The sequence below is a fragment of the Podarcis bocagei genome (assembly GCF_964188305.1).
Source record: "Podarcis bocagei genome assembly, chromosome: 4".
NCBI classification, from domain to species: Eukaryota; Metazoa; Chordata; class Lepidosauria; order Squamata; family Lacertidae; genus Podarcis; species Podarcis bocagei.
The window spans coordinates 83,341,874-83,355,366 of record NC_138128.1 but is presented as its reverse complement, the minus strand read 5'-3'; the positions used below and the strand labels follow the sequence as shown (position 1 = coordinate 83,355,366).

At 44.7% G+C, this 13,493-nt stretch overlaps 1 long non-coding RNA gene across 2 annotated transcripts; it reads left to right on the top strand.

Annotated features, from left to right (window-relative positions):
- Positions 1-13,346, top strand: LOC308585593. 2 transcript variants are annotated; one of them, XR_014007506.1, is made up of 4 exons: positions 1-15; positions 131-271; positions 8,846-12,255; positions 12,615-13,346. It is a non-coding gene; the product is annotated as an uncharacterized lncRNA (long non-coding RNA). The 2 variants fall into 2 exon arrangements; XR_014007507.1 differs by lacking the exon at positions 1-15 and having other exon boundaries at positions 89-271.
- The last annotated feature ends 147 nt before the right edge of the window (positions 13,347-13,493 follow it).

Sequence of the window (13,493 nt, the reverse complement as noted above, 5' to 3'; positions counted from 1 at the left end):
TTTAAGAGCAAGCAGGTGGGAGGTGATACAGGCACCCTACTCCAAATAGTTGTCTATTTCTACTGTAATACCAGCTATTGCCTGATCCCTGGTGTCCTAGAGATTGCTAGTCTCCCTTGCTTTTTGACAGCTTCATTAAACAGCTGGAAGCTTTTGCGGGAAGAAAATGTTCTTTACTTCAGTTTGGCAACCCTGAATAAAAACCTACAACAAAGAGCAACTTGAGTCGAGATCAAAGGCACGTGGAGGCAAAAATATTTTATAAAAGCAGGTAAGACTGGAAAGACCAGACCTCTAAATTATACTGTGTGTGTGTTGTGTGTGGTAAACTGTCTCTCTTGACTACAATAAATGCAGCCTAGTGTGATACTGTGATGGAAGCCTTGCTTTTCCTAAAAGGTTAGGTTTAAAATAAATGTTTGGTGACCTATTCTGATAGAATCCTCCTCACGTTTGCCTGAAAATATTATTATCCTGAGAAAACAGGGGCTGATATTTCTGGTGTTTTTTCTTGAAGAAGAGAATCATCTGAAATTTTGAGGAGGGAATTGTTGCCTAACCAGAGTGGGCTTCTGACCAAAATATGCCTAGTGGGAAGCTGTGGAAAGACCCTTGTGAAAAGACCCTGCTTCTTTTGGCCACACTTCCCAGAATGCCTTGGGAGGGATGCGACATGATGCAGTGTTGCTCTCAAGGCAATTTCAGAGAAACGTCTACCCACAAAAAAATACTCTTCAGGAGGTAAAGGGACCCCTGACCATTAGGTCCAGTCACAGACGACTCTGGGGTTGCGGCGCTCATCTTGCTTTATTGGCCGAGGGAGTCTGCATACAGCTTCTGGGTCATGTGGCTAGCATGACTAAGCCGCTTCTGGCGAACCAGAGCAGTGCACGGAAATGTCATTTACCTTCCCACCGGAGCGGTACCTACTATCTACTTGCACTTTGATGTGCCTTCGAACTGCTAGGTTGGCAGGAGCAGGGACCAAAGCAACAGGAGCTCACCCCGTTGTGGGGATTCGAACCGCCGACCTTCTGATCGACAAGCGCTAGGCTCTGTGGTTTAACCCACAGCGCCACCCACGTCCCACTCTTCAGGAGAGCTTGGTTTTAATTCTACACAACAAATGGCCCCAAAGAAATTGATCAGCACAGCTCAAGGTAGGATTCCAATGTTTTTAACAGTGGTGCAGAAGATGCAGTTTGGGTAGGTTCAACTTTGCATGCAAATCTGACCAGCATTGTTCTGTCTGCACAGCTGTTAAAAGAACTGGATCTGTCTTCTCCTTTGACTCTGGTCATCTTAATGGCACATGAACAATTCATGGTTTTAAATAGTATCATTAATAGTCAACCTGCCAAAATTATCCTCCCATCTGTCATTCTTGCAGGGTGGTTATGGTATTGATTATGTCTATGAAGCAAAACACACACACACATAAAAACAAGCCTAGTGCATTTCCTAATGCAGTGTCATAAAACGATTAATTTAGCGCAATGGAGTGGCTAACCGAGTGAGAAATGAGCCAGGAAGATTATCATCTCTGGTATGCATTTTGCTTTCCCATCCACGCAACAGAATTTCCTCATGAGACCTAGAGTTTTCTCAGCCTTTGTCTGCAACATTTGGATAAATGTGTGTACCTACCTCACAGGGCTGTTCTAAGGATAGGGCAAAGTACTTTGTTGCAGTGGAATGGTGAGTGTGAAGTGGTTTTGAATATAGTGATACCTTGGTTTACAACCATAATCCCTTCCGGAGGTCCAGTTGTAAACCAAAACAGGTTGTAACCCAAGTCTTGCTTTCGCCAATAGGGCCTCCCCCCAAAAATTGGTTGTAATTAAAATAAAAAATGGGTTGTAATCCAAAAAAAGGAGCACACACTTCAGGGTTTGACGTGTTTGTAATCCAAAACGGTTGTAATCCAAAATGGTTGCAAACCAAGGTACCACTGTGCTTGAAATTCGCCATTGCTTAAAATGCCCTGTAGCACCTCTACGCTCCACACACTGCCCTAAATCTGCCTCTGCCCCACCCTTCACTAAAATAATTGTCCAACACCTGCTTCCTGAAATTTGGAAGGTCTCAACCAATGAGAGAACCTTTCTGTGTTGGCCTTTCCCCACCAGAATGCCCTCCTCTGAGATGCTTATCAGGCATCTACATTGATGTAGGTATTTGACTGACAACACTATATTTCAGTCTGTGAATTCCTTTACCTTTTTACTTCCTGTCACAGTGGTTTGGGGAGGGATGCAGAAAGACAGTGACCTTGGAACAAAATGAGTGGTGTTTTTTTTTTTTTTTAAGTGCTGAATCCTGTTCTATTTATTTATTTATTTTGTCTATGGCTTCTTAACCCTTGCACCTACCCTCCTTACTGAAAGCATAAACCACAGGGAAGGTCCTTAAACCTTTTTATTGAAAAAAAGTCTTTTAACTGTGTGTAGCCAAGGACCCCTGAGCCTATTTGCACTGAAAAGCAACATTTTTAACCTCTTAGAAGAGGCTACTTTGACAGCAAACTTCACCCACTTATGCCAAAAAAATTAAAAGTCTATAGGCAGGGCTTTTTTCAGCTGGAATTTGTCAGAACTCAGTTCCAGCACTTCTCAGGTAAGCGGCATTGCCATCATAAGAGAGCAAGGGAGGTGTTCATGGTGAGTTCCAGCACCTCTTTTTCTAGAAAAATGACATTGGTTATAGGCATCTATATATAGTTGCATTGTAGTCAATTTCAGACTTTGGAAAGCAAGGCAATGAATCATATGCCATGGATACAAGGTGAAATGTGAGGTCGATCTGAGCAGCTAAGCTGAGGCAATGTCCTATTTGAGACAGCGAGGTAGATTCTCAGGCTAATGTTTTTCTTTGCACAGCTATAATAATTGTTAATGAATATGTTAAACCCATGAGTATTCTTGGGTACTCAATCTGTATTTCTGCCTCTTTGTACTATTTTTATCTAAGCACATTAACCATGGAAATACAGAGGGGGTTTTCTGCTTCTTTGTACCATTTTTATCTTATCACATTCACAAATGAAATATAGACGAGGCATTGTTTCTCCTTGCCGAGATGAATAGCTATTCAAACGAAAAGAGGAAAAGAAAGCGTAGCACACAAAATGGTTTCTGATTGAAATAGATAACAGTGTTCTACAAGGCCCCCTCAAAAGAGCAATGAACAAATGCATTCTGGAAACCAGCCTGCCATCTAGACAATGGGCACAATTATTCTGGGCAGAAGTCAGTGCTTCTGCACTTCAGTCCTACCTGCCTAGGTGGAAGTTGCTCTCATTTCAGCGGGGATTACTCCCAAGGAAGGGTCTAGCTCAGGGAAAGCAAATGGTGCACTTTCTCGGTGTAGTTGGACGCCAGCTCCCATCATCCCCAGTCAGAATGTTCAATGACTGGGGGAATGATAGGAGTTGTAGTCCAACAGCTTCTGGCTGGAGGGCACCATCTTAGCTACATCTGGTCTAACTTAAGTGCTGCAGGGATTTATTTAACAGAAATGTGTGGGGCCAAGCTTCACATGGTTTGTGCAATCTGTCTGGAATGTACCCTTCCCCATTGCCGCGAAATTAACAGAAGGAGCTAGTTAAATCAGCAAAACAACTGACTTAACCCCACCCCCACCCCACGTACAATGGCATACCCTCCAACATTCCTCATATGAAAGTTGGTACATTCTATTCTACATCAGTATCACTGCTGAGGGAAGCTTTTAATTTTAATTTTCTGATTTATTCATTTTTTTGCATGTTAATATCTTTATTAAAGTTTTCCATGATACAAACCACCACCACCTGAAGCCCAGCTAGCTCCTGCCCCCACTCTTGGCCCCTATAACCCACACCCCTCAAACTCCAGTCCCCCACAGGCTTGCCTGCACCCCACCCACCAGAACCTTCCCCATCACCCCACGACCTGCTGCTGCCCAGGGTCTCCTCCAGTCACCACCTTCTTTTCAGGCCTGACCTGGCTCTCTTTCTTTTTTATTTGGCCAGCTGTATGGGTGGTTAAGGGACGTGGGTGGTGCTGTGGGTAAACCACAAAGCCTGGGACTTGCCGATCAGAAGGTCGGTGGTTCGAATCCCCATGATGGGGTGAGCCCCCGTCGCTGGGTCCCAGCTCCTGCCAACCTAGCAGTTCGGAAGCACATCAAAGTGCAAGTAGATAAATAGGTACCACTCTGGTGGGAAGGTAAACTGTGTTTCTGTGCGCTGCTCTGGTTCGCCAGAAGCGGCTTAGTCATGCTGGCCACAAGACCCGGAAGCTGCATGCCGGCTCCCTCGGCCAGTAAAGCGAGATGAGCGCCGCAACCCCGGAGTCAGTCACGATTGGACCTAATGGTCAGGGGTCCCTTTGCCTTTACCTTTATGGGTGGTTATGGGGCCTGCCAGGCTGGGGTGTTGTAGCCTCCCACAGCGGGGAAGGTGGCAGAATCCCCATTGCCTTGTGCTTCCTTCCTGCTCCCCTTCCTTCTACTGCTGCTATTCCACAGGCCAACCTGGTCCCTCTCTCGGATCCAACAAAAGTCTCTCCCCACCTCACCTTCTCCGACTCCCAGGAGTGGTGGCAAAGGAGGTGATAGTGGTGGAGGGGGAGGCCTCAGTTGGCAATCCTCTCTTCCTACTGCTTCCCCCAGTGTGAAGCCATTTCCAGTTAGCATACCTCAACAAAGATGGGAATTTGGGACTCCACATGACATAGGGAGAAGCCATGAAGGCTTAATGGTTTTTGTGACGGTCCCGGCATTTTCAGGGCAATTGAAGATCATGCAAAGGCATAAACCAAATCAGCCCACGACCCCAACAGCTGTTTTTAGTGAAATAGAAAGATATCGGGAGATCCATTCAGGGCTCTCACTGTCATAGTCTTTGGCCCTTAGCTGACAAGCCACTTTGGAAATCGGGGGAATTCTCAGCAGAGAAGTAGCAGACAGAAGGGAGATGCTTAGCTCTTTCTCTCCCCCCATCAGCTGTTACCTGAAAAATATTTCCATTGGAGTCTGGAATCCTTCAAAGATAAAGCAATTGTGCTCCAGCAATAACCCCTTCCCCAAAACAACAACAACCAGAAAACTTAAACAAGGAACTGAAACTCACTGTTTGCTCTGAGAGTAAGAAAGAACTGTGTTGTGTTTTACAGATGGCTGACTCTTAAGCTCAGCTTTTCAACTATCGTTAAACACTACATATTTAGTTTGCTAATAAGGATGTCCAAGAGAGTGATCCTACAAAGGTCTTTTTTTCCTAAAACCGATTCTCTAAGTCACACATATTTATGATTATAATATAATATGATCATGAAAATCATCGGTTCATCAAACATATTTTACAAGAGGATCCATGAGAGCCTTCTGCCTTGTGACCAGCTCGAGGCTATCATAGTCAATAGCAAAGTGAACCAAGTGACCTTTAGACAACTCCAAAAATAGTCCTTTGAAGTTTAACAATGGATTATGAAACAAGTTGCATAAATATGGAGTGATTGGGCAAAAGCATACATTTATAGAATATTACAGCCTCTTTTAAAAAACCAGTTTAGGGATATATATTTTTCTATGCTGGAAATTGAACGGCAAAAGCCTCAGTTTTCTCAGAGTCCACAAGATGTTGCATGGTGTCTGCTCCCTTTGCACAATGGGGGCAACCAAATTTCATCTGCCCCCAACACTTCTACAGCAATCTGATTCTCTGAATGGTACTTCCAAGCACCAGAAGGAGGTTTTAGATATACATGTATCTTATCTATATCTATATCTGTATCCCTAAAGGGGAGGAAACCCAAAACAGCTCAGTGAGAACTAAGCATTATCAGTGGGATGAGATTGTTAGGGGGTGGGAGAATGAAATAGAATGGAATATATCATTGCAGATCTGGAAGGGATCCTGAGAGTCATCTAGCCCAGCCCCTTGCAGTGCAGGAATCTCAACTAAAGCATTCAAGACAGATGGCCATCCAAGCTCTGCTTACAAACCTCCCAGGAAGGAGAGTCCACCACCTTCTGAGGGAGTCTGTTCCACTGTCAAACAGCTCTAACTGTCAGAAAGTTCTTCCTGATGTTCAGTCGCAATCTCCTTTCTTGTAACTTGGATCTATTGGTTTGAGTTCTAGCCTCCAGAGCACGAGAAACGAGCTTGCTTCACCTTCCATGTGACAGCTCTTCAGATATTTGAAGATTGCTAGCATTTCTCCTCTCAGTCTCCTCTTTCCAGGATAAACATACCCAACTCCTTCAACAGTTCCTCATAGGGCTTGGGTTGCAGACCCTTTATCATCTTGGTTGCCCTCCTCTGCACACATTCCAGCTTGTCAATATCCTTCTTATATTTTGGTGCCCAGAACTGGACACAGTACTCCAGGCGTGGTCTGACCAAGGCAGAATAGAGCGGTACTATGACTTCTCTTGATCAGAACATGATACTTCTTTGATGCAGCCTAGAATAGCATTACCATTTTTTGCTGCTGCATCACACTGTTGAGTTTGTGGTCCACTAAGACCCCTATATCTTTTTCACGTGTACTACTGACAAGGCAGGTGTCCCCTGTCTTATATTTGTAAGGCTGCTGCTTCCTATCTAAGTGAAGAACGTGACATTTCCTTGTCCACAGTTACACCAGCACATTGTTGTTTAGTCGTTTAGTCATGTCCGACTCTAATTGGCTATGTACTGTTGTGACATCATCTCAATCATGACACGCTCACCAATTGACTGGCATCATTCATGTGACTACACTCTGATAGATTAAGGCCCTGGGAAGAAAAATGGTGCCACCATCGTAGCAGGTCGTACAGATTAGGCCAGCAGTCTCAACCACTGAGCTACACAATTAAAAGATTTCATGTGATTTAAAAGTTATATAATGATGGTGTGGTGCAGAAAAAGAAAACCCACATTGACTAGCAGCATTCCAAAGCCATAGAATTAATTATGCCTGCATACTTAGCAATGTATCATTTGCATCTATGTTCCAAGTGCAAATTGATCTCCAGGAAGGACTTTTCCCCTTCTCAAGCATAGCCTTGCACAATTTGCCAGTGGGGACACTCAGCAGGTTAAACAATAAGGAAGGAGGGGTTTCCGAGGGCAATGTGCACAAAGAAACAGATCTTCAAGTGGAAAGCAAACAAGATCTGTTTTTATGGACCAGAATTCTGACAAAAGTCATTAATGAGAAGGAATGGATCACTCTAAGTACTTACACATTGAGCAAGATTCAGAGTTTGTCCATTTTGAAAACAATTCTTTTGCTTCTTGTTTTCTGGCTGAAAGCTCTGAGAGAGCATCTAAGTTGCCCTGCTCCCCAAATCCTGTCAATGTTTCTTAGGTAACCAAGAAAGTTGTTTTTTTAAAAAAAAAAAAGCCAAGAGATTGTTTTCTTAATGTTCTGGTGTTCTCTTTCCTTCACATATCACCCCAACCTTTTGTGTTGAGCCACCATTTTAGTTGACAGAAGAATGAACTTGTCTTCTTCCACTATATAGTTCTCTTTGGCTTTGGTTGTCATGCCTCATTGTTTTAAAAATCTCCATCCAAGGACACTTCCTCATGCTTATTCCAGGGTTGTTGTTGTTTAGTCGTTTAGTCGTGTCCGACTCTTCGTGACCCCATGGACCAGAGCACACCAGGCACTCCCTGTCTTCTACTGCCTCCCACAGCTTGGTCAAACTCATGCTGGTAGCTTCGAGAACACTGTCCAACCATCTTGTCCCCTGTCATCCCCTTTTCCTTGTGCCCTCAATCTTTCCCAACATCAGGGTCTTTTCCAGGGAGTCTTCTCTTCTCATGAGGTGGCCAAAGTATTGGAGTCTCAGCCTCAGGATCTGTCCTTCCAGTGAGCACTCAGGGCTGATTTCCTTCAGAATTAATAGGTTTGATCTTCTTGCAGTCCACAAAAGACATGGGAGGGATACAGCTTTCAACAGAGTCCTCTTCTTTCGTCCTTTCTCCTGGCCAGCAGACCATTAGGCAGGAGTGAGAAACCTCACACGCAGAGACCAGAGGCCTCTTCAGGCCACTCTGTCTGATCCAGGGCCAGCTTGTCACATTTTGTTGCTTGAAGTGAAACACAAAGTGTCCCCCCCCAGCTCCACGGCATCTATTGAGAAGTGGCTCAGGCATCAGCGCCCATTTCTGGTGAGATCTTGCCAGAAGATCTCTGGTGAGATCTTGGCAGTGGGGTGGGCAGGGAGCCCACAAGGGTGCCGACTTGGCTGCTTCACCCTGCCTCATGCATGGGCTGGTCCTAGTCTGACCCATGGGACTCTCCCCAAGCTAGACTGCTTCCCTAGCCACACACCTTCCCAGCTGACAGCCCTCACTGGCCTTGCTTAAACAACACCCTCCTTGAATAATTTTGCCTGGCTGGAATGTTGCCCTTGGATTCTGATCATGCCTTTCGCTCGACTGAATGGAGGATAAGAGGAGGGTGTGTGAGTGTGTGCAGAAAGGCAAAATGTACATAGTCTCTGCTCCACCCACATTTGGTTGCGGCCCTCGGGTTGCACAAGGCTCCTCATCCCTGTCCTCAGGCAAGCACAGGTCACAGAAACTACTATTCACAACGTGAGGCTGGTGCATGGATAGTTATCTACTCCTTCCTCTGCTCCCCAGATCTGCAAATTCCTCCTGTTGTGGGCTGACTAGGACTTCCTTTATAGATCACGCCATAGGCGAATTGGCAGGTCAACAGGCAACCTTTGAAAACGCTCAATTCAGACTTATTTCTTTTTCACGTCATTTTTGGAGGTGTTAGCCGGTATTGCTGCTGGAGCTGTCTTGAAAACTCATGTGAGGTGTGTGGTTGTTTTGTTTTTCCCCCCTCTCCCTTAGGTACGTGTTTGAGCCAAGACGGCTGAGTAGAAAGCCATGGTGGAAACCATCTTGGCACCTTGGACAATTGTCTTGGTCATCTTTGCCACTGTGTTCGTGATGAGCTTTCTGATGTTCCTCCCTCCGGCTGTCGTGTTGATCTGCAGGAGGAAGTCCTTGTCGCAGATCTCTTTGGAGGGAGCTGTTTAGCCGGCCTCGTTGAAGATGACTGCGTGAGCACGGGGACTTGACGATGCTTGAGAAGCACCATCGTAAATGTGGAGCAGGCTTTGCCTCCTCTGATATATGCAAAACGACGGATGCTGATATTCAGGATCCTGGATATAAAACAACATCTGAGACTTTTGATGCCCAATTAACTATCCTCTCTGCTTTGTTCCATTTTCTCTTTGAGAATATCAGTGGATGAAAAGATACAGAGGGAAAGAAAAGGCATATGGTTCCTGTTAACTCTGCACATATAATGCCTTTATTGCTCGTGGTACTTTGCTTGCAAACAGTATTGAAAAAGAGAATTGTTACATTTAACTTATTAATGGTGGCGAGGCACTATACTGAAATCAGATATTCATAGTTCTTGTATTCATGTCGTACAAATGTGCATTTGGAATATGAGTCGATGTTTGACAGTTCAATGAAGCCAATGGCCAATCTTATTTTCTTAATTATTTATTCAATATTTGCCAGTTTCTAGTTTTGTTACGTTTTCTAACTTTGAATGTCAGTCTTCTGTGATACTCTTACAGAATGCAGCATAGATTTTCACTTCCCAGAAAATGAAACCAGGTGTTCTCCTGCAGTTAATCTCCATTCTGACACCACATAGGATTCAAAGAGAGACATGGGACATCGTGTTGGGAGAGGCAAAACTTCATTTCCCTACTTGCAACTTCTAACCCTCTTTCACACCGCCACCTACTGGTCCTTGTGCACATGCAGCTAACATCACGCTGTTAACTTCAATTTGGAAAGCAGGTGAATGGAAAGCATTAATGTTGATTTTGCAGGGGTCGCTTTCACAAGATGGCTCTAGTCAGCTGCCTGTCCCCTCTTGCTACTGCAGTGTGTACGTGTTCGTATTAGCTCAAATTTGACAGGAAATTACATATAAAAATAGAGAGAGAAAATGTGTATCGAGGAATATTGCATACAAAAATGTGTCTGGGGAAAATGCATGCTGAAGCGCTGACCAATTTTTGTGAGGACTTTTTTTTAAAAAAATGCAAACTGATGAATGATTGTGAACGGAACTTAAACAGGTAAACTGAGAAACCAAAACTGACAGAACACCAAATGACTGAGTGGCAGGTTCTGTGGCTGTGTTTGCTCAGCCTCCACTATTTCAATGCTGTGAAAGAAATATAATTGATTTTATCAGCATCTGCTTGATATAAGCTAACAGAAGCGTAAAGCACACAGTTGGCTTTCTACCTGACGTGTGGTCTGGCAAACAGTGTATTTAACTAGGTATACGCTCCAGAAAGACTTCAGAAAGGAAAGACTGGTGATGCAAACAAATAGGGTATAGAATTTGTTTTTTAAAGAAAGGTTTGGCCACATTGCCGCTGGCGCAATGTGTCGGTCTGACAGTCGAACATCCCGCCCAAAATGCCTTTATTTACTCTGGGAGCTGCAAGGCTGGGAAGTTTCTCAAGCTTTAACCAGATCTGAGCTGCAAAACTTGATTGACAGTTGCAACCCCTTATCCAGTGCTTGTATTCCTGCCTTATTCGGTTCAGGAGGAGGGAAGTTTGTGTTCCCCCGCTTGCAGGCTTCGCATAGGGATCTGGTCAACCCCCGTGAAAATCTGATGCTGGACTAGATGGGCCACTGGTTTGATCCAGCAGATCTCTCCTTATGTTCATTTTGACATAGCATGAGTTCCTGTTTGTTAAGCACGTCACAGGTGCCGCAATGGCATGGGGTGACTGGTGGGAAAAGGAGCGGTCCTCCTGAACAGAGAAGAAAATGGAAGGAAAAATGAAGCAGACCGTGTGAATCTAAGGAAGATTAGTGAACAGAAACAGGGCTGGTGGGTAACTTTTGTATCTGGAGAAGGGAAAACAGGGGGCAATTAAGGATTAATTTTTGGAAAGAGAAATCCTTTGGAAGGGTGCAGATAGAAAATAAGGGTTGGAAATATAGATTTCTGGGGTCTGGTTCGAAACTTTTAGGACTGAATGGGATTTGGATGCTTTGGGGGGAAATTCACTGAAAGAGGAATTATGGAGGGACCTAACACCCCACCTGTTTTTTCAATCCAGTTTGTGGTCTCTGGTAAGCTGCTAGTTTGTCATTTGCAAAACGGATGTTACAGTGCAGTAACAAATACTAGGGGGAAAGGGGTGGCTCGGGTTTGGGGGCTCAGGCCCCACCCATCTTTTGTATTTACCTTTGGGCAAGTCACTTGTCTCTCAGAGCATTTGGTTTCCAATTGTGCTCAACCAAGTGCCTCTGCAAAGCTTCAAAGTAGGGCATGAGATCAACAGATTCCTTGTTTGTCCCCATCAACCAGCATTCAAAGATATACTGCCTTTGACCATAGGTGTCCTATTTAGTTCTCATGGCTGGTAGCAGGGACTTCTATGAATGGAGTATGAGCAGAGCGGGTAGAAGCTTTGGGTGGGGGGGAACCAAAAGAATATATGTAGAGGAGTTAAGAGGACTTTTAGTTTTCTCCCCCTTTTCGAAAGACACAAGCTCCCTCTGCAGTTTGCAAAGGGAAGTGAATATACTTTCTTAGAACAAGGTGATAATTTCTTAAACCAAGCAGTGATGTTAGCAAGATTCTGCCTAAACGTTTGCAGTGTTTATCGGTTTTTTGAGTTGCTGAGCTTTGGCAGAATCAAGATACTTCACAGTTCTGGAAAGCGGCTATTTGAGATGTCCTCGCGAGTTCTTTCTCTTACCACCCTCTCCCTTGATCCCCTTGCATTCAGAACATTGCATAAAACACAGAAGAGGCATTAAGTACAAACACTTCTGCAAATTCAACATTTGTTTTGCTTTCTCACCGAGTTCGATCCTCGTGGGTATAGAGAAGATTATATTTGGATCAGCAAGTGGCTGGAAAGGAAATATGCGGAAATGAAAGAAAATGAAAGAGGCATGTATGCAAGCACTAGCCTCCTAGAATGAATCTTGAGGACCGTATCCACACTGCAGGTCTGCAATGCAATACAAGGCCTATCTACTCAGAAGCAAACCCTGCTGAAAGCAATGGTGTATACTGTGAGTAGGGTTGTAGTCCCATGAATGTTTACTCAAAAATCCCACCGTGTTTGGGGAGGTTGCTCCCAGGTATGTGGGCTGAGAATAGCAGTCTTAAGACTGTCTTCTAGTGAACCGGGAAAATGGCTTGTGGATGGGAAGGGACTAGGGATTTGCAATGGAGCATTTCCAGGACGTGGGTGGCGCTGTGGGTTAAACCACAGAGCCTAGGACTTGCCGATCAGAAGGTCGGAGGTTCGAATCCCCGCAACGGGGTGAGCTCCCGTTGCTCGGTCCCTGCTTCTGCCAACCTAGAAGTTCGAAAGTGCGTCCAAGTGCATGTAGATAAATAGGTACCGCTCCAGCGGGAAGGTAAATGGCGTTTCCGTGCGCTGCTCTGGTTCGCCAGAAGCAGCTTAGTCATGCTGGCCACATGACCCGGAAGCTGTACACCGGCTCCCTCGGCCAATAAAGCGAGATGAGTGCCGCAACCCCAGAGTCGGCCACAACTGGACCTAATGGTCAGGAGTCCCTTTACCTTGCTATTCCCAGTACTGAGCTAAGTGAACCAAACACCTGACTGTAAGGGCGGCTTCCTAGGTTCAACTAAACTACAATTCTTTGTGGAGACATGCAATGATGGCTAAAGGAGCACAGAACCAAGGTGTGGAGAGTTGGTTGGGCCAAAACTGCTTTTGTTTGTATAATTGCCATGGCAGCTTCCTCAATTCCCACCTCCAAGAAGCCTTGCTGAGGGTGCCAACAATTTTGCTTAAGAGATTGCTTGCTCCTTTGTGGTCTAAAGTACATTTCCCCCAGGAGAAGAGATCACAATGAAACCAATTTCAAGCTGTAGCCTGAAGGTGCGCTTTCCTCTTTCTCAGTTGACAAGAGGGTTGCCCTGTGGGGCCCGAATAAGCTTTCCAAAATCTTGTTGCCAGATCTGAAAACTAAAGCTTTTCCTTCTTCTACGAAAGAATAGCAATTTCTGCCAGTTGAGGTGTGTGAAAAATAGTGAGGCGCATGGTGATAAATTTACCTCAGCTGGAAAACCTCTATCTTTTCTTTAAAAGCAGCGTTCTACTTAAGGCTCATTATTCTGCTATTGCTGACAGACTAAAGAATCCGCCTTTTGCGAAACCTGCTGCCTTGTTGTCATTTTAAGCTGCTGGTGTTTCTTAACATTGACAATTATGAAGAGGAAACAATCCACCATTGAACTGGGTTGTTCTGCAGAATGTGATGCATCTAATATGGGTTACAATGCCATCTAGTGGGTGTCTCAACCATAGCCTCCACACTGGGGTTGCAGTTTCTCCTCAGAACTTCTCAAAACACTTTGAAAAAATTAGGATTAAGTCTGTCTGCCTGTTTCGTATCCAAACTATGATGACCCAGTGCCTCTTATTGCGCTCAAATGTCCTTCAAGCCTACAGTG